Source organism: Spermophilus citellus (genome assembly GCF_964194105.1).
Source record: "Spermophilus citellus genome assembly, chromosome: 7".
Lineage (NCBI taxonomy): Eukaryota > Metazoa > Chordata > Mammalia > Rodentia > Sciuridae > Spermophilus > Spermophilus citellus.
In genome coordinates, this window is record NC_138188.1 from 53247885 (window position 1) to 53273964 (window position 26080).

At 38.1% G+C, this 26080-nt stretch overlaps 1 long non-coding RNA gene across 1 annotated transcript; it reads right to left on the reverse strand.

The window, feature by feature from the left end:
* Nucleotides 1–746: 746 nt before the first annotated feature.
* Nucleotides 747–25572, reverse strand: LOC308653721. The gene is made up of 3 exons (XR_014023094.1): nt 24956–25572; nt 23137–23333; nt 747–1218 (listed from the first exon to the last, which is right to left on the reverse strand). It is a non-coding gene; the product is annotated as an uncharacterized lncRNA (long non-coding RNA).
* Between the last annotated feature and the right edge of the window lie 508 nt (nt 25573–26080).

The following is a 26080-nucleotide window of genomic DNA, read 5'->3' on the forward strand; positions in this document are numbered from 1 at the left end:
CTTCTGGAAGGACCCTAAGCTGCTTTTCCTTACCACCACAACACAGCCAGAAGGCCCAGCAATGGTGCAGTCCCAGCCCCATGGGATTCTGTCTTTGCCCTGCAGTGGGCTCCTCTTCTGTCTCCCTGGCCCTCACTCTTACATAGAGGATAACATAGCCCTCAAATAAAAATATATTATATTCCAAAATTTCAGGATAAACTTTGGAGCCCTCAGTAAAACACACGGGTCCTTAACACCCTCACAAGTCTCCACTGGCTGTTGGACCCAAGGTCAGCACCACACACTTGACAAGTCTGAATGGAAGACGGACCTTGTGCTCTATTCATGCCCACCTTTCTCCCTGAGAGCCTGTCCTGACACTGCGGGTGGAAACGTGAACTCACGCTCCAAGATGCAGACACCAACACTAGTCGTGCCAAGCTCTGCTGCCCGGGTTAGCACCCCATTCACCCTGACTCCCCCCCACTCACCTCGACTACCATGCCTTCTTCACACTGCAAGTGGAGGGACCTGCTGTGTATCTGCCACTTGGGCCCCACAGTACCTTGAAGTCTGGGACCCTGTTTCATTCACATTCCTATTTACAAAGTGTGAGCAACTGGAGTCATTAAATAGGCACAAGAGTGAATACGTCCCCAAGGCTCACTGTGTTTCCTGCAGTCCCTTTGGTAGAAGCACTGCTTTCTAGCCAAATTTAAATACACTTGTAAATAAATGTACTGCAGACAAAGCTCTTTATTTTCACAAATGCTCATCAAAAAATTATTAGTGTACAGTTAACAAAAGATACAAAGGAAAGTTGAAAGACGTAAAATGATAGGTATTTATAAACTTGTAAGCATATTTTATAAAACCATTTAAGTGAAGTGCTCTTGTCAGTCGGTTCCTGAGGGTGGCTTCCTGTCATCGAACCTTTGTTCTTTATCCTCCTCCTAAGACCAAAAGAGTTGAGAGGACCGGTGATAGGAACCCACCTGCAGGTGACAGACCTGAACTGTGAACCAAAGTTCAACTCAAGTGCTAGAGAGAAACAGCAGGAAGCTAGGCACAGTGGCACTCGACTGTAATCCCAGTGGCTCAGGAGGCTGAGGCAGGAGGATCACATGTTCAAGCCTAGCCTGAGCAACTTAGCAAGGCTCTGTCTCAAAATAAAATAGAAAAAGGTCTGGGGATGTGGCTCAGTGGTCAAGTGTCCCTGGGTTCAATCCCCAGTACCTAAAAGAAAAGAAAGAAAAAGCATGAAGAACATCATAACCAAGCAAGAACACGAAGAAAAATCTGGACACATACTAATAAGAACACTGAGGGTATGCAGTGATTTAGAAACCAGAAAGTTTAAAGATTTTTTTTTTGAAGGAGGTAAGACCACGTTGGATGAAGTCCTAACAGGATGAAGTCCTCCAGAAATTGAATGCTCCGTGGGGAACAAAAGAGAATGTGGAGACAGAAGTCCACATGTGAGGCCTCAACAGGCTTCTATGTTGAAGGGCAAGGTCCTGGCCTTTTATGTTCTTCTGATGCAGGCAGAAGAAGATTCAAGGACAGGAAGCCAACCTCAGGAATACACAGGATTAAAGAGGACTTGATTCATGTGGTCTTATAAAACATGTTTATGGTTTTATAAATACCTAGTCATTTTACATCTTTCAACTTTCCTTCACATCTTCTGTTAAGTCCACACTAATAATTTTTTGATGAGCACTGTACATTTATTTACTAGGGTACTTAAACTTGGCTCAGAGGCAACTCTGAGCTATGGGTGAATGTGAAAGGCAAGTTCGCTGAGGTGAGCCCAAGGTGGCCTTAACAAGAAAGAGGAATCACTAACCTTTCAGAACCCCGAGACTCCACATAAAGGGAGCTGGGAAACAGGCAAAGGAAAGGAATACACTGGCTGGGGAATCTGGCCAACAGGGGTTACGGAACCAGGGAGTATGAGGATACTGCCTTATCCTCCTGAGCACTGGCTGAGCACCAGACTGAACTATTGATAGGAAATGTTTAGTTAGAAAAAAACATGTCCATAAATACAAAGGATTTAAATTGAGTGAGCAGAGAGAAATAAAGCAATGTGTTCTTTAGAAAACTTTTGTCTCTTGAACTGCCCATGCTGGCCTTCACCAGACTAAGGCTCACAATAGGCCCTGGTCCACCCCACCACCAGAGACACCCTCCAGAGCCCAGCCTCCAGCACAGGACTGCCCCTTCTGACCAGCAGAGTACCACAGGAGCTCAGGCCCTGACCAGATCTGCCTTCACCAACTTACATGGGACCCAGGTCCAGAATCCACACTGCAAGAAAGTAAGACAACATGAAAAGGCAAGGGAGGAAATTGCCCCAACAAACCAGGACATTGTAATAACAGAACCTATGGACAGAGCAGTTGATAAAATGTCAGAGAAGGCTCATAATCAAAATAATCTGTGAGTTAAAGAATGACCTAAATGAGCAAACACAGGCAAAACTGATCACTCCAACAACGAGATAAGAGAGTAAATACAGGTAGCAAAAGATTACTTCAAAAAGGAGATAGAGACCCTGAAAAATAAAAGCAGTCAGAAATCCTTGAAATGAAGGATATAATAAACCAAATAAAAATCTCAATAGAAAGCATAACCAACAGACTAGGTCACTGGAAGAAAGAACATCAGATAATGAAGACAAAACATACAATCTGGAAGATAAAGTTGATCACACAGTGAAGATAGTAAGAAACCATGAACAGAACATTCAAGAATTATGGGACAGCATCAAAAGAACAAATCTAAGAGTTGTTGAGATAGAGGAAGGCACAGAGATTCAAACCAAAGGAATGCACAATCTCTTCAATGAGATAATTTCAGAAAATTTCACAAGCATAAAGTTGAATTGGAAAAACAAATACAAGAGGCTTACAGGACACCAGATGTACAAAATTACAACAGATCAACACTAAGGCACATTATAATGAAAATGCCTTCCATACAGAATAAGGACAAAATCTTAAAAGCCGCAAGAGAGAGAGAAATCAGATCACATATAGGGGGAGACCAATTCATACCTCAGCAGATTTTTCAATCAGATTCTCAAAGCCACGAGATCATGGAACAACATATACCAAGCTCTGAGGGAAAATGGTTGCCAACCAAGAATCTTACATCCAGCAAGACTAAGCTTTAGATTTGATGATGAAATAAAAACCTTCCATGATAAACAAAAGTTAAAAGTATATACAACTAGAAATCCTGCACTATAGAACATCCTCAGCAAAATATTCAATGAAAAGGAAATGAAAAGCAATGATGAAAATCAGCAGAGGGAGAAATTACACTAAAGGAAAATCTAATCAGAGGAGAAACTGAGTCACGTTAAATACCAAAAACAAAAAGCTCTGGGAATACGAATCATATTTCAATAATAACCCTGAATGTTAATGGCCTAAACTCACCAATCAAAAGACATAGACTAGCAGATTGGATTTTTTTAAAAAAAGACTCAACAATATGCTGCCTTCAAAGACTCATAGCAAAAGACATTCATAGACTGAAGGTGAAGGGTTGGGAAAAATCATACCACTCACATGGACTGCGAAAGCAAGCAGAGGATTCCATTCTCATATCAAATAAAGTAGACTTCAAGCTAAAGTCAATCAAAAAGGATAAAGAAGGCCACTACATACTGCTCAAGGGAACCATACACCAACAAGACTTGAAAATTATAAATATATATGCCCCAAACAATGGAGCATTTACGTTCATCAAACAAACGCTTCTCAAGTTCAAATAGACCACAACATAATCATTCTGGGTGTCTTTAACACACCTATTTCACCACTGGATAGATCTTCCAAACAAAAGCTGAACTAAGAAACTCTAGAACTCAATAATACAATCAATAACTTAGACGTAACTGACATATATAGAATATTACAACCTTCAATGAGAAAATACACTTTCTTCTCAGGAGCACATGGATACTTCTCTAAGACCATATGTTATGCCACAAAGCAACTCTTAGCAAATATAAAAAAGTAGAGATATTACCCTGCATTCTATCAGATCATAATGGAATGAAATTAGAAATCAATGATAAAATAAGGAATAAAAGCTACTCCAACACCTGGAGACTAATTAATATGCTACTGAATGAACAATGGATTGCAGAAGATACCAAGGAGGAGATTAAAAAATTTTAGAGGTGAATGAGAACACGGATACATCTCGAAATCTCTGGGACACTATGAAGGCAATTCTAAGAGTAAACTTCATTGCATGGAGTTCATTCCTTAAAAGAAGAAAAAGTCAGCAAATAAATGACTTAAAATTACATCTCAAAGCCCTAGAAAAAGAAAAATCTACACCAAAAGCAACAGAAGATAGAAAATAATTAAAATCACAGCTGAAATCAATGAAATTGAAACAAAAGAAACAATTGAAAAAATTGACAAAACAAAAAGTTGGTTCTTTGAAAAACTAAATAAAATTGACAGACCCCTAGCCATGCTAACAAAGAGGAGAGAAAAAACTCAAATTACTAACATATGTGATGAAAAAGAAAATATCATGATGGACACCACAGAAATACAGAAGATAATTAGAAATTATTTGAAAACTTGTATTCCAATGAAATAGACAATATTGAAGGCATTGACAAATTTCTAGAGTCATATGATTTGCCTAAATTGAATCAGGATGATATACAAAATTTAAACAGATCAACTTCAAGTGACAAAATAGAAGATCATCAAAAGTCTACCAACCAAGAAAAGCCCAGGTCCAGATGGATACACAGCCAAGTTATATAAGACCTTTAAAGAAGAACTAATACCAATACTCTTCAATTTATTTCAGGAAATAGAAAAAGAAGCATCATTTCCAAACTCAATCTATGAAGCCAATATCACCCTAATTCCAAAATCAGGCAAAGACACATTAAACAAAATTCAGACCAATATTGCTAATGAACATAGATGTAAAACTTCTCAATAAAATTCTAGCAAACTGATTACAAAAATATATCAAAAAGACAGTGTACCATGATCAAGTGGGATCCATCCCAGGGATGCAAGGTTGGTTCAACATAGGGAACTCAATAAATGTAATTCATCACATCAGTAGACTCAAAGATAAGAATCATGATCATCTCAATAGATGCAGAAAATGCACTTGACAAAATATAGTACCCCATCATGTTCAAAACACTAGAAAAACTAGGGATGACAGGAACATATCTCAGCATCATAAAGGCTATCTACACTAATCCCCAGGCCAACATCATTCTAAATGGAGAAAAATTGAAGACATTCCCTCCAAAAACTGGAACAAGACAGGGGTTCCTTCTTTCTCCACTTCTATTTAACATAGTTCTTGAAACACTGGCCAGAGCAATTAGACAGATGAAAGAAATTAAAAAGATACACATAGGAGAAAAAGAACTCAAATTAGCACTATTTACAGCGATATGATTCTTTACCTAGAAGAGCCTAAAAGTTCTACCAGAAAACTTCTAGAACTAGTAAATGAATTCAGCAAAGTAGCAGGATATAAAATCAACACTCATAAATCAAAGGCATTTCTGTACATCAGTGACAAATCCTCTGAAAGAGAAATGAGGAAACTATCACATTTACAATACCCTCAAAAAGAAAATGAAATACTCAGGAATCAACCTAACGAAAGAGTTGAAAGATCTATACAATGAAAACTAAAGAACCCTAATGAAAGAAATCAAAGAAGACTTTAGAAGATGGAAGATCTACCTTGATGTTGGATAGGCAGAATTAATATTATCAAAATGACCATACTACCAAAAGCACTATACAGATTTAATGCAATTCTGGTTAAAATCCCAGTGGAATTCCTCATAGAAATAGAAAAGGCAATCATGAAATTCATCTGGAAAAATAAGAGAACCAGAATAGCTAAAGCAATCCTTAGCAGGAAGAGTGAAGCAGGTGGCATCACTATACCAGACCTTAAACTATACTACAGAGCAATAGTAACAAAACCAGCATGGTACTGGCACCAAAACAGACTGGTAGACCAATGGTACAGAATAGAGGACACAGAGCCCTATACACAAAATTACAATTATATTAGACAAAAGTGCCAAGAACATGCATTGGAGATAGCGTCTTTAACAAATGTGCTGGGAAAACTAGAAATCTATATGCAACAAAATGCAATTAAACCCCTCTCACCATGCACAAATCTCTACTCAAAATGGATCAAGGACCTAGCAATAAAACCAGAGACCCTGCATCTAATAGAAGAAAAAAATAGTCCCTAATCTCCATCATGTAGGATTAGGCCCCAACTTCTAATACAAGAATTAAAATCAAGAATCAATAAATAGGATAGATTCTAACTAAAAAGTTTCTTCTCAACAAAAGAAACAATCTGTGAGTAAATAGAGAGCCTACATCTTAGCAACAAATCTTTACCCCTCACACATATGATAGAACACTAATCTCTAGGGTATATAAATAACTCAAAAAGCTAAACACCAAAAAAAACACAAATAACCCAATCAGTAAATGAGCCAAAGACCTGAACAGACACTTCTCAGAAGATAATATACAATCAATCAACAAATATATGAAAAAATGTACATCATCTCTAGCAATTAGAGAAATGCAAATCAAAACCACTCCAAGATTTCATCTCACTCCAGTCAGAATGGCAGCTATTATAAAGACAAACAACAGTAAGTGTTGGCAAGGATGTGGGGAAAAAGGTACACTCATACATTGCTCGTGGGACTGCAATTGGTGCAGCCAATATGGAAAGCAGTATGAAGATTCCTTGGAAAATTGGGAATGGAACCACCATTTGACCCAGCTATCCCTCTCCTCAATCTATACCTGAAGGACTTAAAAACAGCCTAATACAGGGACACATCCACATCAAATGTTTACTGCAGCCCAGTTCACAATAGCTAAACCGTGAAGCCAACCTAGATGTGCTTCAGTAGATGAACGGGTAAAAAAATTATGACTTTTATACACAATGGAATATTACACAGCAATAAAAGAGAATAAAATCATGCAATTTGCAGTTAAATGGATGGAGTTGGAGAAGATGAAGTTAGCCAATTCCAAAAAACCAAATGCTGAAATGTTTTCTCTGATATAAGGAGGCTGATTCATAGTGGGGTAGGAAGGGGGAGCATGGGAGGAATAGATGAATTCTAGATAGGGCAGAGAGGTGGCAGGGGAATGGAGGGGACATGGGGTTAGCAATTATGGTGGAATGTGGTGGACATCATTATCCAAAGTACATGTATGAAGACATGAATTGTGTGAATATACTTTGTTTACAACCAGAGATATGAAAAAATTGTGATCTATATGTGCAATAAGAATTGCAATGCACTTGGCTGTCATATATCAATTTTAAAAAATTAATTAAAAAAAAGAAAATTTTGTCTCTCCAAAGAAGCTCTACACACACATTAAAAAAAAAAAAAAAGAACATTAAGGGCAGGGGCTAGGGCTCAGCGGTAGAGCACTCGCCTTACATGTGCGGGACCCTGGGTTCAATCCTCAGCACCACATAAAAATAAATAAGTGAAATAAAGATATTGTGTCCAACAATAACTAAAAAATAAATATTTTTTTTAAAAAAAACATTAAAGGGGAAATTTACCATTCAAGAGGCAGAGATGATCAGCTTAGATAATAGAAAAATCCAGGTATAGATGCCTATAAGAGATAAAAAGTCAAAAAGAAGACTAAGGGCACATTTCTTTCCACCTTCAAGTCAAGAGTATGAAACATTATGGACAGAACTGAAGCCTTTGGTGGGCCTTGCCAGGGCTGCAGGCTGCCTGCCCATCCGCTACAGCCACTGTGTTCTGAGGACCTTGCCAACCTCCCTGGATGTTTCTAGGGACTGCTGTTCAGTGTCCCACAGTGAACAGTATGCCTATCATCCTCACTCTTCAAACCTCCAGTGAGTCAGGCACAGGATGGAGCTTCTGCACTGCCTTGTCTGAAGGCCTCTTGCAGTGCCCAGGAGGTGGATGTGGGTGGACACTGTTCCTTAGACTCTGCTATCTTGCAGGATTCCTGGGAAGATCCAAGGTGAGGACCAAAGTGCTAGAAAAGAGCAGGAAAAAGAGGGCAAGTCCTCAACTGCTGCCCTCAGAAGCCCTCACCAGAGCCAGGAGGAGAAAGGGCTGGGGGCAGGAAGCAACTCTGAGCTGTGCTCATGCAGGAAATCATAGTCCATGCATCTAGGAGTCCAGAGGGGACACACACCGGGCATGTCCCCACCCTGTGCTTCCCTCTGCAGCCCCAGGACACTTTGATCTGCTCTGGCTTTGAAGGGTCAAGTTAGTCCAGCCTCTCCAATGCCTTTCATAACCAATCAGGTTTGTGCGCCTAAAAGGGAAATTGCCAGGGAGGATGCCCATGTAGAGTGGCGCCGTGGGGAGAGGGAGGAGGCTCCAGGACCAGGAGTTGGGCAGAGTCCTTCCCACTGGCCTCTCTTTGCATTTAAGTCATCATGTATAGGTGGATGCGCTGAGGTCACTATCAGGGAATGGAGGGTGTCCTTCCAGGATGCCAACCTGGGACAAACCCACAGGCACAGTGCGCAGGAGTGCCACCTGCTGTGGGAGGTCTGGTTTGGCGCCACTCTCTCCTCACCCTTTGCAACCCTTACAACTCAGTGTCAGGGATCAAATTCCAGAAAGCAGAAGAGAAGCAGAAGTGGAGTGAAGACATTTGGAAGGCAATTTCATACTGGAGTGGGGGGGGGGTGGGGGGAATCGCATAGGAAACCAACACTGTTCCAGGAGAAACGAGTTAGAAACCCAAGCCACTGCCTTAATTGGCCTGGGGAGCTCTCTTAGGACCTGCAGCAACCTCCTGCCAGTGCAGATAAAAGACATTTAATTCTGTTACTGCATCTGTGAGGACATATTTGATGAGGTGATAATAGTTATGAGGAGGACAAAATGATCATTTTTATGTAAAATAAACTAAAATGGGGCTGAACAGCAAACTAACTTTCAGGTTGTAAAAGCTTAGTCATATTGAAAACAAGTCCTCATGGAAGAAAACTGATAAAGACCCACACGTCTGAGTCTTTGGAAGAGATGGGGTTATAAAATGGTAGAATGAAGTAGCAAATCGGGCCAGAAGGGGTGATTCACTCCCACGGTGGAGCTACCGCCTTCAACGAAGGGAAACAAAGCCCAGTTAAGAGGAAGAAAAGAGTCGTTTTGTGATTTGGGCAGCACATCCACATCCACATGATAGCTTCAATGGAAAAAATAGAAAATGCAGAGGAAAAGAGTCCATGATAAATATCAGTGCTTATTAGAATAAACCAGAAGATGAATTTGAGGTTCCTTAGTTTGGTTTTACTGAACTTAAGATTCATGCAGCTAAAGAGGCAGAGAGAGCAGATGGCTGAGTAGGGACCCTCAGGATCATTTCCCTATAGGAGCACCACGTCCAGCAGCAAGCTCCTCTCTAAGCACACACCTTCAGGAGGACCAAGGAAGTAAGGAGACAGACTGCCCCTGTCACTCCTCACCCAACACCTAGGCAGCCCAGCCCTGAGAGGGCTGCCTCCCACCTGGAAGAGGGAGGACCAGATTTGACACCCGTGCCCCCAGTACACCAGTACCCACAGACCCAGCCCTGGAACTGCATGGGCAGAAGTGATGCCCAGCATGATCTCATTCACACTTGGATCTGAAACGTGGCCTCTAGAAGTTGAATGTGGAGTGGTGCTTACCAGGACCTGGGGGTTGGGGGTGGGGGTGGAGATGCTGGGTTAATGGGTACTAAGTCACAGTGACTTAGAAACAGAACTTCTGGTGTAGAATGTATAAAGAACTAAAATAACTTACTGCCAAGACAAACAATAAATGAAAACAAATAACCCATTAACAAATGGACAAAAGAACTGAATGGACACTCCTCAAAAGAAGAAATGACCAACAAATATATGAGAAAATGTCCAGAAATCAGGGAAAAGCAAATCAAAATTACCCTGAGATTTCATCTCACTTCAGTCAGAATGGCAATGATCAGGAACACAAATAACAAAAAATATGGGGAAAAAAAACTATATATATATATATATATATATATATATATATATATATATATATATATATATATTGTTGGTGGGACTTGAAATTAGTGTCACACTCTGGAAAGTAGTATGGAGAGTCCTCAAAAAACTAAGAATTGAACCACCATATGACCCAGCTATCCCACTCTTTGGTATATATCCAAAAGATCTAAAACCAACATGCTATAATGATACAGCCCATGAATGTTCATAGCAATAAACATAATAGCCAAGCTATGCAACAAAAATTGGTGCCTTTTTCAACGGAGGAATGTATAAAGAAATTGTGGTATATATATATAATGGAATATTACTCAGCCATAGAGAAGAATAAACTTAAGGCATCTGGGAAATTGATGGAACTGGAGAACTTCCTGCTAAGTAAAATATGCTAGCAGCAGCGAGACCAAGGGGGAAAGAGAAAAAAAATAAAAGTGGAGGAGTTCATGACAATAGAAGAGAGATCTATGGAGTGGAGGAAGGGGATTGAGGGGAGGAGGGGAGGGAGGAGGGACAGGAGACTGGAAGAGTAGAAGAAGGCATCTGACGTGACTTTCCCATGTACTCACATGAATACCACAGTCACTTTCACCTTCATGCACAGTCACAAGCATTCGTAATAAAACTCCAAAATAAATAGTAGAAAGATTAGTAAAGTACAGGTAAGGGAATGGGGGGGGGCAGGGGGAGGAGGGAGATGGGAGGAGGAGGACAGGAGGGAGGAGGAGGACAGGGGAGAAGGGGGACAGGGGGAGGAGGAGGACAGAGGAAGCCTGGACTGAACTGGAACAGGTTGTAGTCAGTGCTTGTGTAATTATGTCAAATGATCATTCATAACTAAACTGAACTAACAAAAATGGAAATAAACATCTTATTACCAAAAAAATTGGCCAAATACCTATTCATTTCTGAACACTCCATTTTTTTCATCGGTTTATATATCTGTGTTTATGAGAGTATCACAGTTTTGATCACCTACCATAGTGGTGCAATATATTAAACTCTGATCGATACACTTAAATAAATAAATAAATGCCATACAAATAAATAAATAAATAATTTTGTAAAGATCCATGTCATTTTCTTTCTTCAAGGAAGATTGACCATTTCCCTACTGGGAAGTGACTCTTTGAATCCTGTAGGACTGATAAGAACCAGTCCTACTGTTATGGAAATTATGGAAAAATAAGGGAAATTATGGCCTGTACTTCAAGATGCATAAGAGCCAGGTTTAGTCAGCACTGGTGTGGGCTTCTTGGAGTCTTCTCCAAAGGCTGAGGAGAGACAGCCCTTTGTTCAGTGTCTACACAGTACAGACTTCCGGGTGTCAAGAGGTTCTCTTGCAAGTAGCTGTGATGTGTCCCCCTTTCTCTAGAAAGCTCTGGTTCCTGCCCAAGCTGCTGAGCAAGCAGGATTATAGGAGCAGAAATGAGCAGGTTGCAGCTATTAACAGAGATAAAAAGAAACATTTTTGGAAGGACTTGCTGCTTCACTAGGCTGTGGTTTTTAAGGCTCTATCTCCACTCTTGTGTAGCCTTTGTTCCTGGAGTGTAGGTATCCATGATCCTTAGAGGGAGAGCTTGGTGTCTTCAATGCCAACTGTTCTTCTGATGGGTCCTTAGTTATAATCTCTGGGTCCTTGGTGTCTGAGCATTAAAACTAGATAAACCCTACCCCCCAATAAAAAGGCCTGGTGTGCTTTGCACAGTAGGCTGACTATAAATAACATAACAGACATTCCAAACAGCTAGAAGAGAGGATTTTGGAAAAAAAAAAGTAATAGTTTGAGGAGACCGGTATATTAAAGCTGATTTGGGCATCAGACAGCGTACACATGTATAGAAACATTACATGCTACCCCATTCAGACATACAATATTTATTTTATATATGTTAACAATAAATTTAAATTTTTGAAAAATAAATTTAAAAAACTGTGAACAGTGCAAAAATAGATTCATATATCTAAGATATGCTAATTCTCAGTCCCTGCAGTTAAAACATATAGAATGCACACATTTTACTCTACGGAAGAAATGCACATTTACCTGTCTTTCTGCTCATGGAGGTAAAGAGACAACCTACCTTCAGTCAAGTATGACTGCTTATAAATATGTAGTGAATTCATATAATATTTGCAAAACATGTTCTGAGGGAGATTGGATTAATTTGCTAACCAAGGTGTTTCTTATAACAAGGAAAATGTTCTGCAAATAATACAAAATCCATTGTCTCATTTTATTGTTTGAAAATGAAAATATTAAAGAACAATTAAACCAAGGCTTTGGTTCAATTTGTACTTCAATGGGGTATAAGAAATTTTTCAGAGATCAAATATTTGATAATGGAGGAACCCACTAAAAGTGAATACACTTTTTCTATAATAAAAAAATCGCTCAAACATTTGGAATCATGCTCTGTACTCTCAAAGCAGTTGAATATGGCTTCATAGGTAAACATTCTATTAAACTTGAAATTCAAATTAGATGTGAGTATATGAAATCTCCTTTCTTATTTTTACAATAAAATTGAATATATTGCCATGAACATATTATTCTAATAGATGAAATTTGATTCATTTAGATAAGAAATTTAGAAAGTCTTAGAAAGTTATATAGTAGCTAATCATAGAATCTTCTCTTTCACAAAGATTTTTTCTTTTTCTTTCTTTATCTCTCTCTCTCCTTTTTTTTTTTTTTGCAAAGCTTGTGAACTCACTCTCATTAACAAGAATATAGTCCTTCTTTCTCTTTTAATATACTGACACACTGCCCTCTTTGGAATAAATGCTATAGTTAAATAAGAGAATGATATTAACAATTGTCAGAGTAAAGCCTAGTGCTGTTGATCAAAACCCTTTGTGAGTTTACAGTCATCTTTCATAACCAGGTTAGAAAATGATGCTTGGCTCTCAAGATTTGGCTACATTTATTGTACACTAAGGTACACGTACACTAAGGTACACGTACACTAAGGTATTGGATTCTATGACTACTGTGTTCTTCATTAGTTTGTGCTCAAATTCCCATGTTTGGCCATAAGAAGCTAAGAAATAATCTATCTGGCATAATAATTACTTAGTAAGAAAAGATAGAAATGTCAAAGATCTTTTCCAATAGTTGCCATCATTAATATCAGAAAAAAATTGTTACTTATTCCATATTCCAGTAATCATAGATCAGAATTGTCAATTGTTAATATTGTATAAAGTGTTTGGTACACAAATAAAAGATATTTTGTTGCTGAAACATTAGTCTTTCTAAAATAAAAAAGGAACTGAAGCATTAAAATAATTAGCTCTTGCAAACCAGATTCAATAAATTAATCATTTTAACATTTCTGTTTTGTATCTATTAACTGATAAATAATAATGTACTACTGTGTTTATAATATGTCAACATAATATTTGTATTAATCATAATGTTTAAAGAAATAACTTGCATGATTTTTTGTGACATATGTGAATTGAAGAATATTTTTCATGGTAGTCTTACTTTTTATGTTGTACTTTATTATACATTCATGATCAAATGTTACAATTCATGTTGTACAGGATAGCTTACAGTTTAAAGTGTCTCACAACTAAATACCTATAAGTTAGCAAAATCAGGAGATTTTCATAATATCATGAATAAAATATAAATAAATAGTTACTATATAAAGAAAGTGTCAGCTTGTTGAAAATTTCAACTTCAAGTGTTCACCCAGGTGGAAAACTTTCCTGGGTCCTTCCCTACCCAGCTACTCAAAATTCCCAAACTGCCCCACAACTTCAGCTCTCCCTCTCACTGCTTAACTATTCTTCACAGTATTTATTACCTCCTGAAATATTACAAAATGTATTTAATTTTTTATATTTGCTACCATGTCCACAGCACCTCTAATAAATCCCATGACAGATCATTCATTAAATAGCTGAAGAATGAGTGAATGACAGGCTCCAGTATAAAATAAGAGCCTATTTATAAATTCAAAAGTTGAGAGGAGTTTAGTGAATTCAATACCATTTCCTGAAAATCAGTTAGCTCTCTCTATACCAATAACAGACAATATAAGAAATTGAATTGAAACAAGACATTTACCACACCAGGACTTGTAGAATCTAGGTTGCATCTACAAAAGATATGCAAGAATTTTTTTCTGTGAAATTATTAAACCTTAGGGAAACAACTTCAAGGAGATCTAAATACAAATACCATGTTTAAGGATTCACGGCTGTATAGGACAAAGATGTCAGTGCTCCTCAAATTAATCACCAAAATTTTAAAAATCCCTATCATTTTGTCAATACAAATATTATTTGGTAGTCTAACAGGCAAGAATATCCAATAAAATCTTTAGGACAAGAGACAATGAGGGCAGATAATAGCAGAGTATCCTGACAACACAGTGTTTGCCTGGGATGGGCCTGAAGACCAGGAGAACTAGGTAGAAAACCCAGGAACAGTCATGGATCGTATACATTTATTTTAATATATTATAGGATCACATCATATGTGGCTTTCCCAGGAGAAAAAAAAAGAGAAACTGAATCACTAGCTCACTTTACATTTAAAAACTTATCTCCCAGTATACTGAATATGAAAGGGCAAAATAAAAATTCTTTTTGAAAAAAGTTCTCGGAGCTATCTTAAAGATTTTGAGTAAAAAGTTATTCTACATAAAATTTGAAAGATTTTTATAAACATAATGCAAAATATATAAGTCTCATAGAAAAATGGAAATATTCATCTACATTAAATTCTAAAATCTGTGTTTATCAAAATAGCATGAAAGAAATTTTTAAAAATCCGAGAAGGGAATTTTCACTCCTTATCATCATTAAAATACTGCTCTCCCAAAATATACTAACTTAATCTCACAGAAATTGCTAAGAAAATGGCAATCAATAGAAAACTGGATAAGGGCCTAATAGAACATCTACAAAATGCAATTTTAGCTAATAACCATAAAAAGATGCTCAACTTTGCTAGCGATAATAAAGCAAGTTAAAACCAGCAAGGTTTGCACACCTCAACCAATCATTAGAAAAAATATTTAAAATCTGACACCGTCACACACTGGCATATACATGAAGCAACAGGAACTTCTGTCCACTGGCAAAATGATGTACAGTGTGGTCCAAACACATGCAAAATTCGACTGGCATTCTGTAGGAAGCTAAATAGACATGACATTTGATCCAGGGATTCCATTTGTGAACTAAAGGCATGGTTATGTCAACAAAAAATTACAGATGTAAACAAAATGGAAAATGCATTGTAGAATAATGTGAAAACGCAATACTTTTCAGCAGAAGAGCTAAATAAAGAAAGGTTCCTCCCCATGACTCTACCCAAACCTCAGATGGAATGAAGCAGAGCAAAGCAGATAGTATCGAGTAGCGTTTAAATTTATAAAGTTCAAACACAGGAGGGATATATCCACAAGTGATAACTTTATTTAAAACCAAAGGAAACATGCGAAGATCATCATAAAAGTCAGCATGGCTGGGACGTCTGCGTGAAGGGGTGATGGTCCTACATTGGAGAAGGGGCACAAGCCCTCTAGTTTTTAACCTCAACAGTGGACATGTGGGTATACATTTTATTAAAACCCTTTAAGCAAACACATATACACTGTGTGTCAATGATATTTTTATAGCATTATACATTCTTCTGTGTACATGGTATTTTTAATAAAGAAAATGGAAATTCCCTAGTGAAACGAATCGTTTTTCCAGCATTCCCCAGCTGAATTACTGTGCTTGCCCAAGATGCTGCATCCAGATAGGAGGTATTTGGTTATAATTTTTCTCACTCTAACACATTCCAGTTTTGAACTCTTGACTCTTCAAAATGTCAAATATAATTATAATGTGGTATTTTTCTTAAGCATGTGCAATTAAAAGGGCACCATTGAATTGTGGTAGTGCATAATGTTTTCCAACTGCCAGAGGTACAGAGTATCATTTTATGTGTATATTTTCTGCTGCTGAGGACTATTTTGAAGGTTTGTATAATGATGGAAGGCTCTCCTTCACTTCACCAAACTCTTCTAACTTGGGACAGAAGTCAAGATGCTGCTTCCAGAATTCCAGCCATTAAGAACCTTTCCCCAGGCATCAAATGGGCAGTTTTTGAAGCTAGAATTGTTCAAACACGATTGCTGTTTCTCCATAGTTTATAGGAGACAAGGATGAATTTGGGCTGTGCTGAGAAGAAAGACATCCCTGTCCAGTTGATTAAACATGCATTTCACTAAGTAGAGAAAGTTTATAGCAACAAATTATAGTTCTATTTGGTTTCTCCTACACCATCTTTTGCAGAAAACTCTTCAACCCAACATATTTCATACCTCAGCATTTTCTTCTTTCCCACGATCCCTAAGATCCCTAACACTTTATTCTATTTTTTAAAATGAGACATGTCACTTATAGTTTTTCTCCCTGGATAGTTCACTCATACAAGATTCTGTGCCGAGTGCAGAGTGAAACACAGTATTTAGGAGTGTTTTTCCTCTTGCCACATCTTGTTAAACATAGTTTTCTTGTTAGTTTATATATTTATGAATAGGCACATTTATCTGAAGATTCTACTTAGTCATTATTTCCCGTAATGTAGGAGAAAATGGGCTTTTATTTTGACACTGGCTACTGAATTCTAGCCCTTTTCCGTGTAAGTCATGAATATATTTTAAGACTATGTTGTAGTGAATATATAAGTAACCATGTTTGCACCGTGTAATACAATGGTCACAGTATTCACAGAAACGCCATGGTCTGAATTTAATTCAACTTGGCAAAAAAAAACCCAGCACTCCTTTTATGGAAGATACAATAATTATGTATAGAAATTTCCACAGGAAAACATGTCCATATACCTCTTGAAGTGGAGTTTAAGACATGCAACCAAACTGGTCAAGTTTTCTGCAAATACTCTGGAAATTTAAAATATTTAAAGCAAAACTACAATTCTTTCTCAGACATCCATAAACATGTGAATGTATAGTGTGTATATATCTATTTATTGATTTATTTTTTGTTCAACTTAAATAATAAATTGTAATTAAATCAGTCTGATTCTGAGAAACAAATAATACGATCCAGTTGATATATGAAGTTGAGTCCCTATAAAACCTATTAAAATCTCCGTATCTTATGTTTGTACTATATAATTGTGATGATTCAAAGCAAATGATTTTATTATGGCATTCACATTTGTTCTGAGCACATTATATAAAAGTATATTATAGATATAAAATATATTGTATAATGTGTCATATGTATGTAAAAGTATTCATAATAAAATTTTCATAAAATAAATATACCAGTACAAATAGGACCTAAATCCAGAGACAGAATAATTCAGTTTCCTAAAAGAGTCCATCATACCCCTTTCCAGTCCCTACTGTCCCCAGATGAAGCCACCATCTGACTTTGAGCACCATACATTCACTCCAGCTGCCTTTGAACTTATGTAAATGAGATCACATGACACACTTCCTTATGTCTTTTTCCACTCAACATGAAGCTTGTGGGATTTATCTGTGCTGCTTTACATATTTGTATATGTATATTTTTCTCACATGCATTGATGTTCAGCATGAAAAAATGACCTCAAGACACAGCCTGTTATGACTAGGTAGACTTAGCTAAAGTAGGAGCATCTCAAATACTCATTTGAGAGGCGTTGGTTCAAATCCAGTGACCAAACAGGGCATGAAGGAGATGGAGGAGCCATATGAAAGCTAGTAGCTGCAGTCCCTTTTAACTCTACCATCCTACATAGAAAAAAAAAACAATGTGTGCCCCCCTCTCAAGTGGCCACCCTCTATCAAGCCATTTACCGAATTTCTGATTTAGTTGATCATCTAGCACTTTAAGTGGAAGGGAAGAGACCTTAATCCCCTTTTTTCTTACCCTTGCCTCTTCCTGTCTTGTTTCTAGAGTTATTCCTGAGCCTCAGCAACCCTTTTAGGGCCATAAAGTGTGAACATGAAAGTTAAAAGATAACACACTAAAAGGGATAAGCCCCCAAACCATGATATTCAGAAACTTGATTATACCATTGTGGTCTTAAACCCATGTTAAGACTCATTGTTAAGTAAAAATGGAAATTTTCTCTCTCTTTTTTTTAAACCAATATTTGCGTTTTCTGTTAACATAGCTAAAAAGCCTGTCTGATACACCATTCATCCAGAAAATTAAGATAGACACAGGCAGTTGTCTTGCCTGGAATCTTGGAATTACACCATACTTTATGCTGAATTTTGTTTGTTTGTTTGTTTGTTTGGCACCAGGGATCAAACCCAGGGGCACTTGACCACAGAGCCACATCCCAAGCACTTTTTGTATTTTATTTTGAGACAGAGTCTTGCTAAGTTATTTAGGCGCTGGCTAAGTTGCTGAGGCTGGGATTGAACATGTGATCCTCCTGCCTCAGCCTCCCAAGTTGCTGGGATTACAGGTATACACTGAGTTCTTGAATATCAACACATTTTCCTTAAAGAGTAAGATTGGGTTAGTCTCTGTGCCCTCTATGCTGTACCATTGATCTACCAGTCTGTTTTGTTGCCAAAACCATGTTGTTTTTGTTACTGTTGTTCTGTAGTATAGTTTAAGATCTGGTATAGTGATACCACCTGCTTCACTCTTCCTGCTAAGGATTGCTTTAGCTATTCTGGGTCCACCTGCTTCACTCTTCCTGCTAAGGATTGCTTTAGCTATTCTGGGTCTCTTATTTTTCCAGATGAATTTCATGATTGCTTTTGTATTTCTATGAGGAATTCCATTGGGATTTTGATCAGAATTGCATTAAATCTGAATAGTGCTTTTGGTAGTATGGTCATTTTGATAATATTAATTCTGCCTATCCAAGAGCAAGGTAGATATTTCCATCTTCTAAGGTCTTCTTTGATTTCTTTCTTTAGGGTTCTGTAGTTTTCATTGTATAAGATCTTTTACCTCTTTCATTCAGTTGATTCCCAAGTATTTTATTTTCTTTTTGATGCTATTGTTAATGGGGTAGTTTTCCTCATTTCTCTTTCAGAGAATTGTCACTGATATACAGAAATGCCTTTGATTTATGGGTGTTGATTTTATATCCTGCTACTTTGCTGAATTAATTTACTAGTACTAGAAGTTTGCTGGTGGAACTTTTTGGGTCTTCTATATATAGAATCATATCATCAGCAAATAGTGCTAATTTGAGTTCTTTTCCTGTGTGTATCCCTTTAATTTCTTTCATCTGTCTAATTGTGCTGGCCAGTGTTTCAAGAGCTATGTTGAATGGAAGTGGTGAAAGAGGGCATCCCTGTCTTGCTACAGTTTTTAGAGGGATGCCTTCAATTTTTCTCCATTTAGAATGATGTTAGCTTGGGGCTTAGCATAAATAGCCTTTATGATGTTGAGATATGTTTATGTTATCCCTAGTTTTTCTAGTGTTTTGAACATAAAGGAGTGCTATATTTTGTCAAATGCTTTTTCTGTATCTATTGAGATGATCATGTGATTCTTATCTTTAAATCTATTGATGTAATGAATTACATTTATTGATTTCTATATGTTGAACCAACCTTGCATCCCTGGGATGAATCCCACTTGGTGATGGTGCACTATTTTTTAATGTTGTTGTATTTTATTTGCCGAATTTTATAAAATTTTTGCATCTATGTTCATAGAGCTATTGACCTGAAGTTTTCTTTCTTTGATGTGTCTTTGCCTGGTTTTGGAAATTATAATTATCTTATATTAGAGAAAAGTGTCAAAAATATACATTGGAGAAAAGATAGCCTCTTCAACAAATAGTGCTGGGAAAACTGGAAATCTATATGCAATGAAATGAAACTAAACCCCTGTCTCTCACCATTCACAAAATTCAACACAAAGTGGATCAAGGACTTAGAAATTAAACCTGAGACTCTGTGTCTAATAGAAGAAAAATTAGGCCCTAATCTTCATCATTTGGATTAGGCCCCAACTTGCTTAATAAGACTCCTATAGTGTAAGAATTAAAATCAAGAATCAATAAATAGAGTGGATTCTAACTAAAAAGTTTCTTCTCAACAAAAGAAACAATCTGTGAGTAAATAGAGAGCCTACATCTTAGCAGCAAATCTTTACCCCTCACACATCAGATTGAGCATTAATCTCTAGGGTATATAAAAAACTCAAAAAGATAAACACACACACACACACACACACACACACACACAAAAGTAACCCAATCAATAAATGGACCAAGGACCTGAATAGACACTTCTCAAAAGAGGATATACAACCAATCAACAAATATATGACAAAATTTTCATCATCTCTAGCAATTAGAGAAATGCAAATCAAAACTACTCTAATATATCTTCTCATTCCAGTCAGAATGGCAGCTATTATGAATACAAACAACAATAAATCTTGGTGAGGATGTGGGGGAAAAGGTACACTCAAACATTTCTGGTAGGACTGCATATTGGTGCAGCCAATATAGAAAGCAGTATGGAGATTCCTTGGAAAACCTGGAATGGAACCACCATTTGACCCAGCTATCCCTCTCCTTGGTTTATACCCAAAGGACTTAAAAAAATAGCATACTATAGGGACACAGCCATATCAATGTTTATAGCAGCACAATTCAAATAGCTGAACTGTGGAACCAATCTAGATGCACTTCAGTAGATGAATGGATAAAACAAATGTGTTATATATACACAATGGAATATTACTCAGCAATGAAAGAGAATAATATCATGGCATTTTCAGGTAACTGGATGGAGTTGGAGTTGGAGAAAATAATGCTAAGTGAAGTTAGCCAATCCCAAAAAACCAAATGCTGAATATTTTCTCTGATATAAGGTGATTGACTCATAGTGGGGTAGGGATGGGGATCAAGGGAGGAATAGACAAACTCTAGATAGGGCAGAGGGATGGAAAGGGAAGTAAGGGGGAAGGGGATTAGAAATGATGGTGGAATATGATGGACATTATTATCCAAAGTATAGTTATGAAGACACAAATTAATGTGAATATACTTTGTATACAACCAAAGATATGAAAAATTGTGATCTATATGTGTAATATGAATTGTAATGCATTCCACTGTCATATAAAAATAAATTAATTTAAAAAGATATAAATACCTATAAATCTTCCCCCTTGGAAAGAAGCACAATTTACTGTCATTACAATGCTTAACTTTTTGCCTTATGATAGAAACCTGTGAGTGATATCATATCATGAGCAGTTTTCCACGCCATTATATCCTTGCAGGGTGCTATGAAAATGAATCAGATAAAAATATATGCATCCTTCAAGAAATTTTTACTGCTTGTTTCATACTGTGTTTGAATATCTAATACAACTCAATTATTCTAATCCTTACATAAAAAAAATAAAAAGAGTGAGTTTTGGTGTCCAGTCTACAGATAAGTTCTGTTGATACACACCTGAAATTCTTTCAGATGCTTGGTATTTTTAAAGAATACTCTGAATTTCTTGCTACCACAGTGTAACTTGAGAAAAGATTCACATACTGTAGTATTAGGGCCCCTGCTGGCCCACTAGTGGTAGGTGTGGCTAAAAAGCTGGTAGAAATCCCCAGCTCTGTGACTGCAAAGATGCTTATCACACTAAGGTAATAGAAATATCTTTGTGTGTCTGCTTTCAAAGAGGCACGGGCTCTGTGATGGGAGTCACGAGATGACGGGTTATCTCTCAAAGTGTTTCCCACACAGGCCCTCCTTGGTCTCCAGTTTGGGGGTTAGAATTGTGTGGAAGGAGTTGGTGATGGAAGTTCAAGAGCACAGAAGTCTTTGTTCTTTCGGTTGACAACTGATCCCTCTTTTATTTACAGGTAATTATTCTTATTTGAACCAAGTCCGTTTTTCTCTCACTTATTGTTTTTCTGTGGCTGCGTCTGCGTGAGAATAGCTTTGATTTTAGTTGAAGTGTTTTAGGCTAAGCAGCTCTCGTGGTTTGCAATTCTACAGCTCTACCTTGGTGACCTGTGCCAAGCACTTGGAGCTACCATGCAGCAGAAGGTTCTATGAGCACTTCTGCTTCCCATGCCGTGGTGGGGCGGGATGCTGTGGAGCTGGCTTGCGCACCAAGGCAGAAGGCTGCCCCCAACCTCATTGTTAGTAACATTTTAGTGGAAAAACTCAGGAATCACAGCAAAGTGCATGTTAAAACTCTTGTTTTTCTTCCTTGGAGAAGCACTGGCTTTATACAATTAAGGGTCAATTTAATGAATTTTTGTTATTTTGTTTTATAGCCATCAAATCAGGATTTCAGGGCTTAAAGTACTCTTTTACGGCCTTTATGAACCTAAAAGAAAAAAAGAAAAAAACCCAAAAAACTCTGGATACTCAAATCTCCTGCTCTTGATGAGTCTAGACTCCTCTAATGGACCTCATCACAAGCTAAAATCACACTGTGGCATGAAAGGAGAGCAGGTATTTCCCAGAAAAGCCAAAGCAGCAATGAGTAAATATACATAATTTTGTGAGGTGGCTTTTATATTCTTATAAACCACTGACTATAACCCCGGGGGAATGAACCCCATAGTTATAAACTGATTTTTCTCTTTAATGTACTTTGTCTAATTTATATTAAAACTATAGTATTTTAATACATTTAGGGAGATGAATAGGAATATAAAATCTCAGACATTTATTTATGGAAATAAATGGACATAAATATGCACATTTCCCCTAATGATGAATTGTGATATAGCTGGGCACATGGACACACAGTGCTAGTCCCCTTTATTGGCCAAGAGGCAAAGAAAGCACCATGTGGACGGGAAGCCAGCCTCTGACCAGCCCTGGCACCTACACAGGAGTCGTACTGGAGGAGATGTAAATTTATTTTGAACAGTGAATCAAATGTCCTCTGCACAGATAGGGTTTTCTCTAACCCTATGGGCGGGCCTTTTCTACTTACATTTCCTGGAAAATAAGCACATATTTGTAACCAGTTTATGAATACTGAAACACCTTCTCATGAATGGCAGACTTCAGAAGAGTTAGAATTTTAACCTGGGTAAACAAGCATATATTTATAAGTCTGTCTAGGTGTATGTGTACCTACCCTCTGGTCCACAAACCGCCTCACAAAAAGGGTTTCTGAAGCCCTCTCCTGCCCCCACTGCCCACTTTTGATGAAGGGATGGGTGAGCAGCTCTTCATGCCAGGGCTCTGTTACGTGCTTCTGTCTCGGGACCCGCTGTGGGAGCTTTAGAAAGTAGAGCAGCCTTCCTCACGAGCTCTCCCTGCCTCAGTAGCACTCTGGGAAGAAGAGAGAGTAAGTGTCCTCATTTATCAGGGAGTACAGATGCTTCTTGCCATTGGAAAGAGCCAAATAAGAAGTTGATTACTGTGAAATAGAACAAGAAAGACCTCTGTGCCCCATTACGTGAGGAAAGAGAGGTGGAGGCCGGTGATCATGGTCCAAGATGTGCCAGGCAGGGGGCTGGTCAGGCCTGAGGGATTGCTCTCTGGATATTGGCACCTCTTATTGCATTCAGCATTTAATTTTCAAAAAAAAAAAAAAACTCATGTCAGTTATGTCCCATAGAGCTGAGGGAAAAAGGTGAAGTCACCTCTCAGTCCCCACCTCATATACAACTTAGGTGGACAAAGAGTTCTCAGGACCCCTGAGGCCACAGAAGGTAGAGTAGATCTGCAGATGGCTACTGGCATCTGTCCATGGTCAGATTTCCCAAGACTGAATGAGATGGAAACTCACAGAGATAATCAGATGAACATTTAGGTCCTATTTACTATTTGAAAAAAAAATATTTTAAAGAAATCATAATTTATATGTTGTTTAATATCTGGAAATTTAGATAATTGGCTTTAATTGGCCAAGCAGAGGTTGGGCTTTATTTTTATCTTAAATAATTCCCCTGCAATTGGTATCAGTCAATAAGTGGCTTATGGTGCCTGGATATGGTCCCCTTGACTGAATGGGATGCAAACCTTGGAAATGAAGATTGTTAACCAAATGTAAGAGTTTGCTTTCTACTCAAACACACAATTGTGCAAAAAAGAATTTAAAAAAAAAACACAACTCCTGAGTCACTGTTCTTGTGTATTTGACTTGTATAAATTACTATTAAAATACAATCTTAAGGTTTTTTTCTTTATCAATTTCAAAATGCTATTAATTTGAAAATGGTAGTGAATTGCAAGTTGTGTTTGTGCTATTGCTCAACAGTGGCACCCGTGTAGGTGCTGAACAGAAATACCAGCTCTGTTTTGTTGGAATGAATTCTGAGTTTTGCAAGGATTTGTTATGCAATAGGTTCAGAGATGCGTCTATTGCATAAATGTGGCCAGCTGTAATTATGTGACCGTTGTGAGTTATTCAGGCAATAAAACAAATGAAGAAAGTGAAAGTCATCAACTAAGCCACTAAGAAACACTATTATTGTTGTTAACGATTTAAAAATGCTAAAATAATTAAGAAAATGTGGATTTATATTTGTTTACATGATAAAAGATTACAGTAAGGTTAGAAGAAATGCTGGTGTCAGTTAAGTATGCAGATAGTTAAATATGGAACCCTCAGAAGTATTGCTTCTCACCACCCTTATTGCCACCACGAGATTGGAAGGGGCACAAATCCCTGGGTGCCTTCAACCACAGGGTCTTTCTCCTTAGATCCCTTCACTCCTCATGGCAAAGGACCGTGTACAGTGTTCTTCCAAAGTACACCTCAAAATGGGCCCTGTTCCTCCACCTGAGTTGGCTCTGCCCTGTCCAGTCCTCCCCACATGTCCCTGGACTACACCCAAACCTCCTGAGCAACCTTCCTCCCACCTCTGCAGTCTAAAATTGCTTCTTGGAGCAACAGTGGTCAATGTGTCAATGTTTGCTATGCCCAGAACTCAGGGCCTGGGACCTACTTTGAGTCTGGCATCCTTCAAGGCCTTGAGGCCGGAGCCAGCAGCCTGCTGGTCTCCAGTTGCTCCAGCTGTTCCTTGCTTGGGCTACTCACGCCGCCCAGAATGTGTGTCCTCGTACTTCTTCCCCAGGGTTACTTGCACGAGTCCTAGCAGATTCAGCAGGAGCATCACATTCTTAAGGGAGAACACTGTGGCCCACCTCTCCCATCCCTCACCCCAGGTCAGGAGACTCAGGAGACGTGGCTAGGTGCTCATGGCTGTTTCAGAGTTCCCTGAGAGTTCCTTCCCGTCTCTCGCGCTGACCTGTACTTTATTGTTGTAGCAGACTGTGAAATCCTCCCGAGACGAGGAGCTGGGTCCCTGTATGGCTTTAGACCATGACCCAGGACTTGTTGGAACACTATTGAGGAAAAAAAAAAAATGGCCCAGACAACTGAAATTCAGCATCACAGAGTTATAAGGTAGAAAATGAAGAAAATATCATGGAGAGTCTCAGGCTCAGAAATCCATTTTGGAATTTTCCTTTTATTCCTTCTAAAAAGGTTTCAGAGTCTGGTTGGCTGTGAATTGCCTTAAGTGAGGCAGGGATCATGGAAGAGGAATAGGCTTGTGGAGAAGAAAATGGACACAGCCAAAACCAAACCACTTTTAAGCTTCCAGCTGGGGGATTATATACAAGTTATATAAACACACGACTCCGTTTGTTTCATTACTTTCTCAATAGTTGACACCGAGGTCATGGACCGATCCATCTTCCCCTGGACAAGTTAAATGTGGTGGTGACGCTAATGGCGAGATGAGCCCATGAGGCATGAGCTCTATTTAGAGGAGCCCAGTACAATGTGACCTGCGGTTTTGTTTTCCACAGTTTCAGTTACCCACAGTCAACTCAGGACCCGAACTACTGAGTGGAAAATTCCAGGAATAAATAACTCACAAGTTTGAAATAACTTTTATTGTAGTATAGTGTTATAATTGTTCTCTCTCTCTCTCTCTCTTTTTTTTTTTTTTTTTTTTGCTAGTAGTTATTGTTAGTCTCTGACTGTGCCTGACTTATAAATTAAACTTCATCACTGGTGTGTGCAAATAGGAAGAACCCAGCATACAGGGTCAGGCAGCCAAGGG